The 15,394-nt window shown below is 55.4% G+C and overlaps 1 protein-coding gene across 5 annotated transcripts in view; it reads right to left on the bottom strand.

The window, feature by feature from the left end:
- The window catches only part of ATP11A (ATPase phospholipid transporting 11A), a 124,753-nt gene that overhangs the window by 64,509 nt on the left and 44,850 nt on the right, over positions 1-15,394 (bottom strand). The gene's annotated exons all lie outside the window — the stretch shown is intronic.

Here is a 15,394-nt window from a genome sequence, read left to right on the forward strand (position 1 = left end):
CCCTGGACCCCCCCTCCCCCTCGCAGACAGGCAGCCCCGGCACGGCGTCCTAGCCCCTCGCTCAGCGCTGTCAAGAACAAACAGAGGCAACGAAAGGAAACACACGGCCATGCTCCGGGTGCCCAGCCCGTCCCATCCGGCACCGTGTCCAGCCTTTGTGGCTTCAGGGAACCTTCACTTTTTAAAGCCAAACACGGGTAACAGAGCAATCCAGCATTTCTGTTGTGTGAGATTATTGTTAGTCTTACGCTGCCCTTTTCTTTCTCTTTTCTGCTTATACTGTCGTCTCCTCTGCTCTTCTGTCAACTTCTCGCGGAAAGAAGTCTACTCACGTGTGTGTGTATACTCCCACTCCATTAGCACCTTTCCACAGCAGCTGCCTGTCCGCACGCTTCCTCAGTAAAGTCCCTACTTTCCTCTGCTTAGGGCCTAGCTGTGTGGACAAGGCCACGTGGAGGCCAGCTGCCCCCCCTGACAAGAGGTCCTCCCCCTCTGCAGCCGGCTCCCTGCCGCCTTCCCATCGGGGTGAGGCCACCAGTAAGGGATGCTGACTTCAAAACCTGCTTACGAGCTTCGTAAATAAACCTCTGGGTATGAAAGTTAAGAAAGCTGAAAAGGCCCCCGATTTCCCTTTATTTCTCAAAACACGGCCAAACAGGTGCTTCTCATTCCCGTGGATTCAGGCAGTTACGTTGAAAAAGAATATATAATAATGAGCCAGGAAAGGAAAGGAAGCATAAAAATATAGCTTTTAACACAAACGTGGAAATCCTGGAAACCTTCCCCCTAAACGTGGAAGACAGCGGTTCCGCGGCTGCAGGCACAGGTACAGCAGGAGCCCCGTCCCCAGGGACGCAAGGCAGAAGGAGGTTTGTTCAGGCCAATTCACACTCAGGGCACAGGCTGGCTTCAGTGTAATCGTTCGACACCTCAAGTACCACTCGCCAGCTCGGTGCTGTTCTAACCGTACAGGTCGGGGTACAACACCTGCCTGTGGGACGAGATCAGAAAACAAACGCAACACGACATTCAGAAGGACTCGCCACTTCATCACAACACAAGCTCCTTTGGGGATGAACCTCGTACCTACTCAGCCCTGTATGACAGAGCACGGACGGAGCGCCGCCCCTGGAGCTGTGAGGGGTTTCGGGTCCCCTTCCGACGACAGCAGCAGGAAGTGACCAGGCAAACCCTGCCCCAGAGCCGGTCCTCCTCGCGCTCCACCTGGACGTGCAGGAGGAAAACGGGTCCCACCTTCCCCTGAGACATGTCAACACTCCTTACAAGTCTCGGGACTTCAGGGGTATTTACCTCCTGCTGCTGAGCCAGACGGCAGGTAATGTGTGCAAATTACAAAGGCAGAGCTGCTTCAGCTACTTAACTGTAAATCTACAAACTGGCGACAGAAATAAAGCCACTCCCCATCTCTCCACCAGCAAGTCCTAAACCAGGCAGGAACCTGAGCAGACTTTCCGCCCTGTTCGGTCCAACACACACACAGGCGAGAAGAGACCACCGTCAGGGCACAGAGGCGGAACCTCCGATGGAAAGAGGCCCTGAACCTGCGAGGCCAGCTTTCCCCCACCGTCAGGAAGGCCCGGGGGGCGCAGGAGACACTTCACTAAGAGCTGCAGGGCAGGGAGGGGCCGTTGCTCCTGTTCTGCCTGCGCCTCTCCTCAGGGGCGGGGGGCGGGGGCTGAATCAGGAGAGGAGCTGGGTGACCTGGGGAGGGTGAACCTCCTAAACATCCTGCACCCCTTCGCTCCACACGGGTCCCTCAACTCTGAAACCCACACTCCCTGCTGTGATGCCTTCCGCTGCCACTTCCAGGCCCCACTGGAGCAGGGACAGGGCTTTAGAGCCTGCATGTGCCCCTAAGGGGACACGGCTCAGCCCCCAACACGTGTCACCTGTGGAAGCTGACTTTGCAGGTACACCTAAGGTCCAGGGTACACTTGAGGTCACAGGTACACCTGAGGTCCCGGGTACACCTGAGGTCGTGGGTACACCTGAGGTCCCGGGTACACCTGAGGTCGCACGTACACCTGAGGTCCCGGGTACACCTGAGGTCGCGGGTACAGCTGAGGTCGCGGGTACACCTGAGGTCCCGGGTACACCTGAGGTCGCGGGTACACGTGAGGTCCCGGGTACACCTGAGGTCGCGGGTACACCTGAGGTCGTGGGTACACCTGAGGTCGCGGGTACACCTGAGGTCCCGGGTACACCTGAGGTCACAGGTACACCTGACGTTGGCAGCTGCACCCCCACGGCTCTGGGGACATGAAAGGGAAAGTTCCCCACCTCGGGCTGAGTGCAGAGGAGCACCCGCAGGTTATAACGCAGAAGAAGGACGAGGTAACCCAAGGTGCCGCCCGCCTCTCCCTGGGCCCTCTCTGGGTCCCACGTCGACCATCAGGAGCTGCACAGATGAAGCATCCAGCTTACCAGGAGCTGGAAGGGCACCGCTGCTGTCTGCTCAGAGGGCGCGCAGCCAGCAGGCCCCACGGGGCTTCCGAAACAGACTTGGGGTGCAGAAGGGCTCAGCCGAGGCGCAGCACGAAGGGTTTCCTTGGCTGCAGGCTAAGCAGTGTGTGCGTGAACAAAGGGCCGCGGGCATGACGTCCTGGGAGACTGCTAGAGACCAGCGGCTGAGGGCAGCCCGATCCTGGGGGAGGCGGGCAGAAGGCAGCTCCCCCCATCAGAACCCCGGACGGCCACAGGAAACTGTGCCCGACACCCTCCCGGGGGTGGCAGGAAGGTGGGTGAGACCCGGCCCCACAGATTGCCACGTTCCTGGGGAATCACAAGATGTTCCACCAAAATGCAGGTGAACTAGAGGTCAAGGCTTTGCCTGCGCGGCCCCTGAGGATGCGTGAAAGGTCCCCAGGGTTGCCCTAGAAAATACTCGCAAATCGTATCTAGTGAGGGATTGGTACCTGGGATAGACAGAGGCCATCGCAACCAATAATGAAAAGACAAATAAGGAGATTTGACTAGACTTTCTCCAAAGGTTTACAATGGCCAACATCACATGGAAAGATGCTCAAAATCAACAGCCCTCAAGGAAATGCAAATCAAACCCTGGACAAGTGGAAGGGGCCAGACACAAAGGAGCAAACGCTGGATGATCTGTTTATGTGGAACGTCCAGAACAGCCAAATCCATGGAGACGGAAAGCATGGTGGTAGCTACCAGGGGCTGGGGGAGCCGTTGCTTGGGTACTGGGTTTCTTCGGGGTGATGAAAATGTTTCAAAATTAGATTATGATGGGGACTTCCCTGGCGGTCCAGTGGTTAAGACTCCGCACTCCCAATACGGGGGGGGGCACGGGTTCAATCCCTCGTCGGGGGACTAAGATCCTGCCTGCCGCACAGTGTGGCAATCAATCAATCAATCAATCAATAAAATGAGATTATGGCGATGTTCCATAACTTGGTTCAGTACTAAATTCCACTGAACTGTACTCCTTGAACAGGTGGGTTTTAGGATCTATGAATTTTACCTCAATAAAGCTGTCGGTTAGGTCTCGCCACGAATTCCTGGGTCCCGAGCATTGCCCGTCACTTGCTTCTGCGTCCATGCTGAGACCCCACCCTGGGTCAGTGCAGCGAACCTCACGTCTCTGAAGCTGAGACGGGCCCTTCCTTCCCAGACAAATCCACCCCCTCCTCTTACCACAGTGAAGCTTGGGTTTTACCAGAATGCGGGATCCTCTCCATTTTAGGGAAAACGAATAACATCTTTAAGGTTTGGTTTTTAATAGATAGCATTTCCTGATGGATAAAATTGAGCTGGATGCGTTTCCAAAGGAGAACGCCCAACAGCCGAGAAACTGGAAAAGAAGAGATTACCCCTGGGGAAATGGGATGAACACAGCAAGCAGCGCGCCCCCGCTCTCCGGGCCTGAGCCAAGGAAACACCCCACTTCTAGGGGCCTCGCGGGGCCACCAGGTACGTCAGATGCAGCGGCCGCGCCTTCAACAACTTCGCCATCGGCCTTGTTAGGATTTGGGGCACAGCAGCCTGAGCGTTAAAGTCAGAAAGCACACGAGGACAAAAGAGAGTCTAAACTACGCCGAAAATCAATTTCACCCAGTGTCAGTCACCTAATGAAGTTTTGAATTTCAGCTGAAACAAACAGAACCTATTAGCTGAGTTACATGTCGGACTGGAACATAAACATGTAATCTAGCCTCGAATTACCAGGTCAATTTTTATAGAGGTGGTTCCGCCTAACGACCATCTCTTTCTTTCTTTTTTTTTTTAATAAATGTATTTATTTATTTTTGGCTGCGTTGGGTCTTCGTTGCTGCGCGCAGGCTTTCTCTAGTTGTGGCGAGCGGGGGCTACTCTTTGTTGCGGTGCACGGGCTTCTCACTGCGGTGGCTTCTCTTATTGCGGAGTACGGGTTCTGGGCGGCGGGCTTCAGTAGTTGTGGCACGTGGGCTCAGCAGTTGTGGCTCGTGAGCTGTAGAGCGCAGGCTCAGTAGTTGTGGTGCACGGGCTTAGCTGCTCCGTGGCATGTGGGATCTTCCCGGACCAGGGCTCGAACCTGTGTCCCCTGCATCGGCAGTCGGATTCTTAACCACTGGGCCACCAGGGAAGTCCCCTAACGACCATTTTTCAAATTTACAGGGATCCAATGACAAAGCAATTCCTTGTTCTGGTGTCTGTTTATAGCTTTAAAAGGCAACATTTCTTGTTTGATGGGTAAGAAGATGAAATAGCACTGAGGTGTTTCTAAACTTGAGGCGTTTTTCTGGCTCACCTTCCCCAGCACTTCGGCTTCCTCGGGATGAGCAGTGTGTGGTGTGGCCCCTTCTGTCGCCCCTGCCCACGCCCACGGGTGTCTGTCTGCGCCCAGGGAGTCTCCGCTTCTGCTTCTGCAAGCCTCACTCGGGTGCAATGACTAAAGTGGCGCTCTGCAAGCGGAACCCATGGGTTTAACTGCTGATCAGATCAGAGCTCCCTGCGTGAATCACCGGCCTTTCCAGGGCCAGTAAGCAGGGCCTGGACTTCCCGCGGTGAGGCGGGGGCCCAGGTGTGCACCCTCTCTCCTGTCACTGGACCTGTGCCCTTGGCCTCTGCCGGAGCCCCTCCCCACGGACCACACTCAATGGGAACGACAGGCCCTTCCTTCCCAGACAAATCCAGGCCTCGGCACGGCTCTCAGTGGCATTTTTCTGCCACGGACATATTTCTCAACACAAAATTGTTTGGATCACAGAAGCACCAGTGATGGCCCACTTCATTTGGAAACACTGACCATCTGGAAAATGGTAGATGCCGGCTGACCTAAACCATAATTTACTGGGTCCAGACCCAAAATAAAAATAAAAACTCTAACCACAGACGACTTTTGGCCTGCTCTGGGCTCTCCAAATTCGAGAGTTCACAGCAGCAGATAAAGAGTCCTGTGCTTGGGGCGCCCGGGCGGGAGGCCAGGACCAGGCTGGACAGGACAGAGCTCCGGCCGCCACTGCCCCCCTCGTGAAATGCGCGGGAGTGAAAACAACAGGGACGTTTCTGACAAAAGCAAGTTTCCAGACGAGGCTGCAGATGAAGCAGACACAATCGTTCCCGCGACTTCAACGTGAAAAGAGGCAGCAGTGATCAAAGGCGGGTTTCCGTCCGGTTTCCCGCCGTGACCCCCTCACGACGCACATCATCAGGGCCTGTGCAGAGATGGAGTCTCGTCTCTGGTCGTGGGCTGGGGGTGGGTGCTGGGGCTCAGACCTCCCTACGGGGAGCAGGTTCCAGCTCAGCTCGCGCAGGCGGGTTACCTGCCACCACCTGTCCCACGGGGGCCACAGAGGCCCGGCTCCCCTGGAAAGCAGGCCCGGGTGGGTCCCCCGCGTGCTGCCTGGGGAGGGGCTAGGAGGACACAGGGAGGACGGGGCACGGCTTCCCCACGTGGAAGTCAGGGAACCAGCCCATCGACGAGAAGCAACGACTCCAGGCTGAGCTGATGTAGTCAGTAATGGAGGTGCGGGCGAGATGGGCCGAGTGACCCGGCGGTGAAACGAGAGAGCCCGAGGAAGGGAGACGAGGCTTACAGTGTCGGAGAAAGAAGCTCACCCGCAGGTCTGAGATGTGAGCCCAGTTCCCCGGCCCGGGCCAGAGGGGACCCAGCCTGTCAGCTCCTCCCGCAAAGAGAAGGGCAGGGAGTCCTGAGTCGCTGACAAGATAAGTACCGCCCTGTGAGCCAGGGGCCGAGGGCTCCCACGGCCCAGAGCACAGCACAGCGACCCCGTGTCCCCTGGAGCGTCAGGAGGGGGACGGGGTCACAGGCCAGACGGTCCCTGTGCTGGGTGGGGGGTGTTCGCGCCGGCAGGGGGCATTTATGAAGAAGGGGCAGAAAAGGGAACAGAGGCCCAGGTTCCGAGGAGGCAGAGGGGCGGGCTGGGCAGCCTGTCAGGGACCCGTCCAGTTTCTGCATCTGCCCCCAACCCGCTAACCTCACGGAGGCTGTTGGTTCCTCTCCCAACGTTCCCCCCACGAAACAGCCCCTTCTTTACAACAGGTATACATCCTGGTGCGTCCCCAACCGTTCACGTTACAGCGCAACTGCAGTAGCCTCTGCAGAATGAAACGTGGATAACGATGTCAGAGCACGGACAATGCGAAGGAGAATTAGCCAAGCACACGGGCCAGCAGAGACCACAGCACGAGGATGGTGGGTGGAAATCAGTCAGCCTGAGAGAGATGCTCAAATGATCCAGTATCCCACCCCAGCGCTGCATAAGGCTCTGGAAAAGCTGTCACCAGGAGGCCGGCAGGAGGACCACATGATTTCTATATTTACTTCCCAGGAAAGACTGTCTCCTTCCAGAGATGAATTAGCCAGAAAGCTAAGCAAACTCACCCAATTCCCACACAAAAACATGTTGGTATACATGGAGGCTTTTCACAGCTGAAATTATATACCTTCCACTGCACTGGAGGCATATTTTCTAAATATTGAATATATATCTAATGAAGGACCCGCAGGGCTGAGTCAGGAATTACGGCAAACTGTGTGGTGAAAATACTGACTAATTGGATAACGACATCCACAGAGCCGCTTCAGAAATCGCGGTTCAGCTGGCTGGCTTCGGCCTGGAAACAGGCAGCCTGAAACCCGCGCGAATCTCCAAAACCTCGAAGCCAAGAGTCTATGTCGGGGGAGATACCGGCCTGGGAGCCTGAGGCTGAGGCCAACCCCGCGGTGGTCTGTGTGTCAGGCCCGGGAAGGTGACCACCAGGGGCCACCGACAAGTCCTGAGGCCGGGGCCGGGCTGGCGGGGGCAGAAGCCGGAGGGGAGAGCAGGGCGGCTGCTGTGTTGGCTGCACGTGGCGCCCCGCCCCCCCGCGACCAGGAGCCCCTCTCCTGACGGCCCAGCTCGCCCACCGTTCCGCCCCTCCCCAGGGCAGCCCACTGTGACGCTCCTCCGAGGGGGGTCCAACGGTCTGGCCCCTCCCCTGGCTCAAGGCGCAGGCCTGTGCGTGACCCGTCACACCTGCCCCGCCCCCGCCCACTTCCCGAAGGGTGCTCAGAATGAATGGGGTCACCATCGGAGCCCGGGACTCACTCCCCAAACGAGAAAACATAACTGAGTGTTTCTCCCTGTGTGCGAAGCCCACTTAAGAAATGCCGGTATTTCCTTGTCCACTCTTGAGGCCATTTCTTAATCTTCACTGTGTCACCAAACACTCAGAGGAAGGAATAGCTAGATGGAGGCTGGGCGCCAGCCAGGCCGGCCCTTCCTGCGGAGGGGAAGGGGGGCGGCCAGGCCTGGAGCACGAGATGGGGGGGCCTGAGAAAGAAGCTTCCAGAACAGGGAGCCGAAGGCCAGGACGGGACGGAGGTGAGGGCCTTCACACCACCCGCACCATAGGCCCAAGGTGCGCCAGGCACCTGATAGCAGGGAGGACAGGCGACACCGGCCAGCTGCAACCTTAGGGCCCCAGGGTCTCCCCGTGTAACTAAGCAACCATTTCAGACCCCAACCCGTCCCACTTCTTGCAGCTCCAGTCCTGCTTCTTGACAAACAACTTATGTAACTTTGCTGGTTTTGCCTTTATGAGCCTCAAGTCAGTCCTTCTTGAATCGGTGTCTCCTGGGCTCAATTCGGCTCAAACAAAACTTTTCTATTCCTATTATAGACTGTTTATTGATCCTTTTCATTGAAAATGAAATACAGGCAGCCCCACCCCCAGGATAAGAATGACAGATTATACAGCCTAGGGGAGGACCGGGTGTCCCAGAGCTCCTGGGGCCGCTCCTTCACTGCCTATCCCTGTGCTCGATTAGCAGCCAGCATCCCCGTCAACAAGCTGCCCGGAGACCCCGTCTGAGCCAGCCAGGTGGCAGGAGGCGCTGAGAGCAAGCCCACCGGGGTCCAGGGCAGAGTCTCCCTGCATCCCGCCCCACCCATCCCTGGAGCGCTTCTCACCCCGTCAGACCCAGGGTCCCCTCCTGTTAGAAAACCCCTCCTACCGTCCCCTTGCTATGAAATTCCTAGGAACAACCCCAACTAACCCCAATAACTCGTACAAACCACCGGGAGGCTCTGATTCTAAAGGGAAGATGGAAGGAACCCAAGTTAGGAAAACCACACACGCATTTCAGCCCGTATGACACGGACACGGCTCCACCTGAAACTTCAGGAGTGATGTCACCAGGGCTGCACGGCTACAACCAGACAGACACCCTGGGCCTGCGTCAGGCACAACCAGACACAACACTCTTGCTTTACTGGGGGTGTGACACCATGAGCAGAGATACTACAGGTTACGTGACTTTCCACAGTGGGAACCAGTCCTGGTAAGGTTCTGATGAAAATAACGTAAAATCTCCCCACAATTTACGTAACAGCTGACGTTTTGGTTTTTTTTAAAAATATTTATTTATTTATTTATTTATTTATGGCTGCGTTGGGTCTTCATTGCTGTGCGCGGGCTTTCTCTAGTTGCGGCGAGTGGGGGCTACTCTTCACTGCGGTGCGTGGGCTTCTTATTGCGGTGGCTTCTCGTTGCGGAGCACAGGCTCTAGGTGCGTGGGCTTCAGTAGTTGCGGCACGTGGGCTCAGTAGTTGTGGCACGTGGGCTCAGCAGTTGTGGCGCACAGGCTTAGTTGCTCCGCGGCGTGTGGGGTCTTCCCAGACCAGGGCTCGAACCCGTGTCCCCTGCGTTGGCAGGCGGATTCTTAACCACTGTGCCACCAGGGAAGCCCACAGCTGATGTTTTGAAATGTACCGGGATTTGTCTTAATCAGGTCTGGTGAGTCACACAGAACCAGAAACGACTGTCCTGGCGGAGGGAGCCGTTACGTCACAGACCCCTGGAAACAGGAGCAGGCCAGGCGGGCAGGGCCACGTGGGGCGGCTGCAGGGGGGAGGCGGATGGAGGGAAACGCAGCAAGGCTGGCGTCCCACGGCTGGGCCGCACGCAGCCTCGCAGGTGCTGCCCTGTTCCCCACGCACGACTCGTTCATTATTAGAAACTAGAGCGGGAGGGGCAGGCAGTGAGAAACCTCAACGCAAGAGGCAAGTCCCAAGGAGGAGGGGCGCGGTGACCACCACCTCTGCCGGGACCTTCACACCCACAAAGAGACGGAAGCAGGAAAAGGCTCCGGGGCTTTCCCCGCATTTGATTTCTGGGGTCAAACACCTTTTCTCTTTAACGAAGGGAAACACCAGGAGCGTGAGAGGAGCGACCCGGCCTCCACCATCCAGAGCCGGCGGATACGAACATCTTGTGATGTCTGACGCGGGACTTTTCAGAGCTAACCCCTCATGGACAGAGCTGCAGCCCCCCACCCCCTTCAGCCCCGCCCCCTCTCCACGAGGCACACCTGATGGACGGTGAACTTTGGGGGGCATCCCAAAGGTGAGGTCACACTCAGGGTCCAGGTTAACCCAGCCACGAGCCATGCACACGACCTGGTGCAGTCGTGGGTCCCCAAATGTGTCTCACAACGGCAGCATGCGTGCTAATCCCCTCCAACCCGCTGTTTCACCCAGGGTCGTGGGAACGGGGCTGTAACGGTGACTCTGAGACAACGGCTTACCTATAGGGATGAACACAGATTGGGCCCATCCTTTTAACCCACTGCAAACCCCAGAGAAGGAACTGACAAGTGACCCATGTACCCGAGAGGTTTTCCCCCAGATTTTTCATGCCGAGGCAGACATCCTCGTGTGGGCATGAGCCTCTCTGGGGGTCACTCTGGAAGAGGAGGCCGGACTGTAAACCACGGGCAGGCACATTTTGGGGGAGCCGACGTGTTCTGAACGTACACCCCAGGACGCAGCCCCCAGCAGGTCCAACCCCCGGGTGCCCACCTCCCGCCAGCTGTCACGGGCCTGTCCCTGCGGCCGAGCTGACTGTCTGGGGAAAGAGCTTGCTGCCTTCCTGGCTGCCGCGGTTGGACCCTCGTGAACGGTGAGCTCTGCGTCATTTACCCACTTTTCTCTACTGGGTTTTCTCTTTCTCACAGATTCCTAGAGGCTTGTTACAGGTGACAGACACCAAAGCACTGCACACCTCCTCCCCGTTGGTCGGTCACTTCTCTTTTAACTTTCATAGTCTTTCGCATAGAGTTTTACACTGTGATGCAGTCAGACTTACCCATCTTTCTGCAAAACTTTGTACACACTGATATTTTTAAAGGAGATGTTATCTGACTTCCGTTCCTAGGTGATACAAATTTGATGGCTGATTGATTTATTGATCTGAAGACCCCACCACATAATTTGACAGACGAAGGAATGATAAAGTTCCAGTAAGAGGAATTGATTTGCCCAAAGCAGCAGGTCCAGGGCCAAACCCAGGAGTCTGATTTCCCCACCCGTGTCCCCAGGCTGGGCTGTCAGGACCAGGATGCAGGACCAGGTGTGCTGTCCCACCTGTCAGGACCAGGAGCTGAAATAAGATTCCAAGTAGTCAAGCTTGGCTGGATAAGTAATTAGGGGAGAATAAAAACCTTTCATAAGTGTTAGTTATCATTATCTTGAGTAGATTAAAGCTCCTTGACGGCAAGGATCATATTTAATGTTGTTTTCTATCTTCTATCAGGGTCAGAAACACAAGCAGCTGGGGACTTCCCTGGTGGCGCAGTGGTTAAGACTCCGCGCTCCCAATGCAGGGGGCCCCAGTTTCGACCCCTGGTCAGGGAACAAGATGCCTCCTGCTGCAACTAAGACCCGGCGCAACCGAATAAATAAATAAATAAAAAGGAAACACAAATACCTGCAGGGCCGGGCAGGTAACGAAGGGAGGGAGATGGGTGTGTCCCATGGCTGGGCAGCCCTTCCTCGGGCAGCCGTGGGGCGGCAGGGACAGCTCGGGACCACTGGCTGAGCCAAGGAGTTTCAAGGCTTTGTAGAAGCACAGCCAGAACAAGCCATGGCATCTGGCCTGGGGGTCCCCCCAGCGGATGAGACAGCGTTTGTCCCGTGTGTACAATGCCTGGCACCGTCCCAGCACCAGTAGCTACTAAAAAGGCTGTGGACTCGACAAATAAAACACTGACTACATAAAAAACGAACTTTCATCCTTTCTCAGCTGCAGTACTTTAAGTCTCAGCTTGATTGTGTCCAATTCCTACCAAAGCAATAAGTATTACGGGCAGCGCTGTGGCCGGCATTACCATCTTAGACAGACATGGTTCGGGGTCCTGGAACTCAAGTCTGAGTGGAAGGAGGTGCCCGTCCAGCTCTGAATGTGCCCTTAGTGTCCGTGTGAACTGTCTGTGTGGTTCTGAGCCTGCTGGCCTCGTGGGCCTTGACCCCAGGAAACCCAGGACCTGCAAAGGGCAACCAGCCTGACAGCACTCTCGTGAGTTCCAGATAATGAGAAAAAAATAAGAGAGGTGACTTTTGTTCCCATCTCTGGACGGCGTGCGCGCGGAGGCTGAGGGACAGAAAGCTCAGCCCACGCGCCGCTGTCAATACCGCGAACCCTTCCTGTTCCTCCTCCCTAAATCCCAAGCAGAGCCCGCCCTGAGGCATGTGGGCAGAGGGCCTCCTACCAGCTGAGGGGACAGGAATTAGTGCCCGGATCCATCTACAAGGTTCTGTTTTCCACCGTGTGCGTTCTTTTTAAGCAAAAAGCAACTCACGTGAAAAACACATAGCTTGTTACCAAGTCGGTTACTATGGTTTTCTAGGAGAAAAACTACACAATGTCTTTTTTCAATTGACATGTCGTTAATTTGAGTAAGAATTCGAGATTTCAGAATCAATGTCATTCTGCCTGCTTGGCAAAATCAGAACAAAATGAAGTCGCTCTAGGGCTTCCCTCGAGGCGGAGTGGTTGAGAATCTGTCTGCCAATGCAGGGGACACGGGTTCGAGCCGTGGTCCGGGAAGATCCCACATGCCGCAGAACAACTAAGCCCGTGCACCACAACTACTGAGCCTGCGCTCTAGAGCCCGCGAGCCACAACTACTGAAGCCTGCGTGCCACAACTACTGAAGCCCATGTGCCTAGAGCCCGTGCTCTGCAACAAGAGAAGCCACCGCAGTGAGAAGCCTGCACACCACAACGAAGAGTAGCCCCACTCACCGCAATCAGAGAAAGCCTGCGCGCAGCAACCAAGACTCAACGCAGCCAAAAATAAATAAATTTATTTTTAAAAAAGTGAAATCACTCTATAAAAAAAAAGATAAAACAAAAAAGCTTCCAAGACAGGCTCCAAAACACTCCAGATAATCTTGGAAGCATCTTTGACAAGCAAACAGAAGATAAAGAATGCCCATCTCTAATTTTTCCATCAGTAAATGAAAGTCAATTGGCTGAGCTGAGCTTGATGTCGGGGAAATTTTACTGGCATGCGAGTTCAATGAACTGTTAACATAACCAATGAGTCAGAGTCAAGGCTGCCTTGAGCCCGAGCACACGCATCAGGTGGCCGTGACCACACGCTTTCAGGGAAGGGGCACCAAGGTCATGGGCAGCCTTACAGCGGGCCCCCAGCCTGGGTCCTGAGCACAGCGCACCCAGCACACGCACAGGTGAGCATGTGAGCGTCAGGTCGGGGGGGGGCGGGAGCCCCACCCACTCCACCTGGGGGCCGTCGGCTGTTTCCTGATCCAGTCAACTCTCGGGGAGGAGGGGGGAATTAAAACAGATGCAAGAGGATAGCAACACACTAGAAAACCAGGTAGGTTAAACTTATTCTTCCTAGAAAGGCTGCGGGCAACGAGTCAGGAGTTTTCACCTTGTTGACGGAAATGAAAGGGCTTCCGGTGTTTGCTCACAGGACCTCGGCCCAGAGACCAGGAGCCATGACACCTCTGTTGTTTGAAGGCCAGAGTCAGACGACACCCCTCCCCACACTCTCTGAAGGGTGCTGGGCGTCCCGAACCCCACAGCTTGTAGAGCTGGCCTGTAACACGCACAACAACTTCCGTAATGACATTTTTTGCCTGAATACATACTCATATACAGTAGGTGCTCAGGTGGCTGTGGAATAGATCTGCTGATATTTAAAGTATGATCGTTTTATAAACAATTCGTTAATGTAGAGTGACTTAAACTAGTAAGTTACTAGGTGACAGAGCTGCTAAAATAAATAATTAGTATGTATTCATTCCTATTTCCCCCCCAAAAATACCCAGTTCTTATCCTTGGCCCGTGTCCTCCACGTGCTTGAAAAATCCCCGTCTTCCGACAACTAGACCCAGGAATGGGCCACAGTCCAGCAGACGTCCTCAGACTGTCACCCCTTCCCCTGTTCCATGACAGAAACTTCTGGATGAGCCTCTCGAAGAACTCGGTACTTGACAAGAGTCGATTTGGGGGTGTCCTGTGTGAGCCGCCCCAGGGAGAAGCCAGGGGGTAGCAGCCGTGAGGACCCAGGCCAGCACGGGCACCTGGGTGACCGGGAGGGGACACCCCCAGTGAGGCCAGGAGGAGAGGCCTGGAGTTACAGGGCCCAGCTCACCTGCACCAGGATTCCTGGTCCAGAAACTGAGGTGATAACCAGAGCTGTTTTCAGGTTGGGGTAATTTGTTACTCAGCAAAGATGACAGATACATGGCAGGTCAAAGATTGCTGAACCAGGTCACTGACACACACACACGAGAAGGGCACGAGGTCCGTCCCTCAGAGCGGGAGGGACGAGCAGGGCCCCGGTGAGAGCGCCCTCCATGTGCCCCTGGTGGACAAGTCCTGAGGTGCTACGAGCCACGCAGGTCAAAGGCTCGGCCCAGAGCACCCGGGGTTCCCGGGCGGACTCCAGAGCTCCCTCCCGCCACCTCCAAGGGAGCACCTCCTGCATCTTCAGGAGCAGCGATGCTGGCCTGACCCAAGTCGCCTCTGTGCGCTGCTGACACAGGCCCCGAACGAGGGGCCCAGCAAAGAATGCAGACAGCGTGTCTGCTACCCCACCACGTGCTCGTGGCTCAGGCTGCGGCCACGGCAGAGGGTCAGCCCCACCTCCTGTTTTATGGGTTAAATTGTATTTAATGGGCATTCTGGGTTGGGTTCTGTGGCGTAAGTATAACATAATGTCAAGGTATAAGTATTATCATAATAAAACTAAGTCGAGATTAGGGTTCTCAGAGACGTTTACACCGCCCTAACCACGCGTCCCTGATGGGAAATCATTCCCGGGATGCTATTACTGACGACCACCACCTTCTGTGACGGTAGACAGCGTCGGCCACCTGGAAGGTGGGAGCTGCAGCTTTTTTAGTGTCTGTACATTTTTAATCCTTTGCACTTAAAATAAAAAAGAAGGCACAGGGCACAGATGAGCTGAGAGGCAGGGAGCCTGGCACACGGTGGGCGCCCAGCAGTTATTTTCCGAGTGAATAAATACAAGCATTCCACCTCAGTACAGTCAAACTGGGGCTTTAACTCTCCTGGACGACCACCCACGGTGGAAATGGAGACTTTGAGAGCATGCTGGGGTCTCACGAGTTACATGCGGGGTATTCACAGGTGTGAATTATAACGATCACACCACACGTTTACAACACGCATCCCAGCCACCAGCTCAGTCATGTGCATTGTCACACCTGAACTTTATGACAACGCTGAAAGATGCTATCTCCCTTGCTGACAAAGACACTGAGAAACAGGCCAGGAAGACGAGCCAACGCCTCTGTCACCATAAACTAACTGTAAAGCTCCACGGCCTCACAAGCAAGGAATGTCCTGGTCACCCACCGACGCTTGGTGAAGGGCTGCGTGTCCGCTGTGGGATCAATATGTCCATTTGCAGCCCACCTTGAAAAACTCAGACCGAAATCTAGAACACAAAGAGCAGCTGACAGAAACTTTAAATTCTAGCTTTTGCAACAGTCCTGAAGGGCAGGGACCTCGTGTCCCTATTACACACAGGAGCCCGAGGCCAGAGGGACGAGGAGATACCCCACAGGCCGCTAGAGAGCTGCCAACCTGTC

Source organism: Balaenoptera acutorostrata, chromosome 18 (assembly GCF_949987535.1).
Source record: "Balaenoptera acutorostrata chromosome 18, mBalAcu1.1, whole genome shotgun sequence".
Lineage (NCBI taxonomy): Eukaryota > Metazoa > Chordata > Mammalia > Artiodactyla > Balaenopteridae > Balaenoptera > Balaenoptera acutorostrata.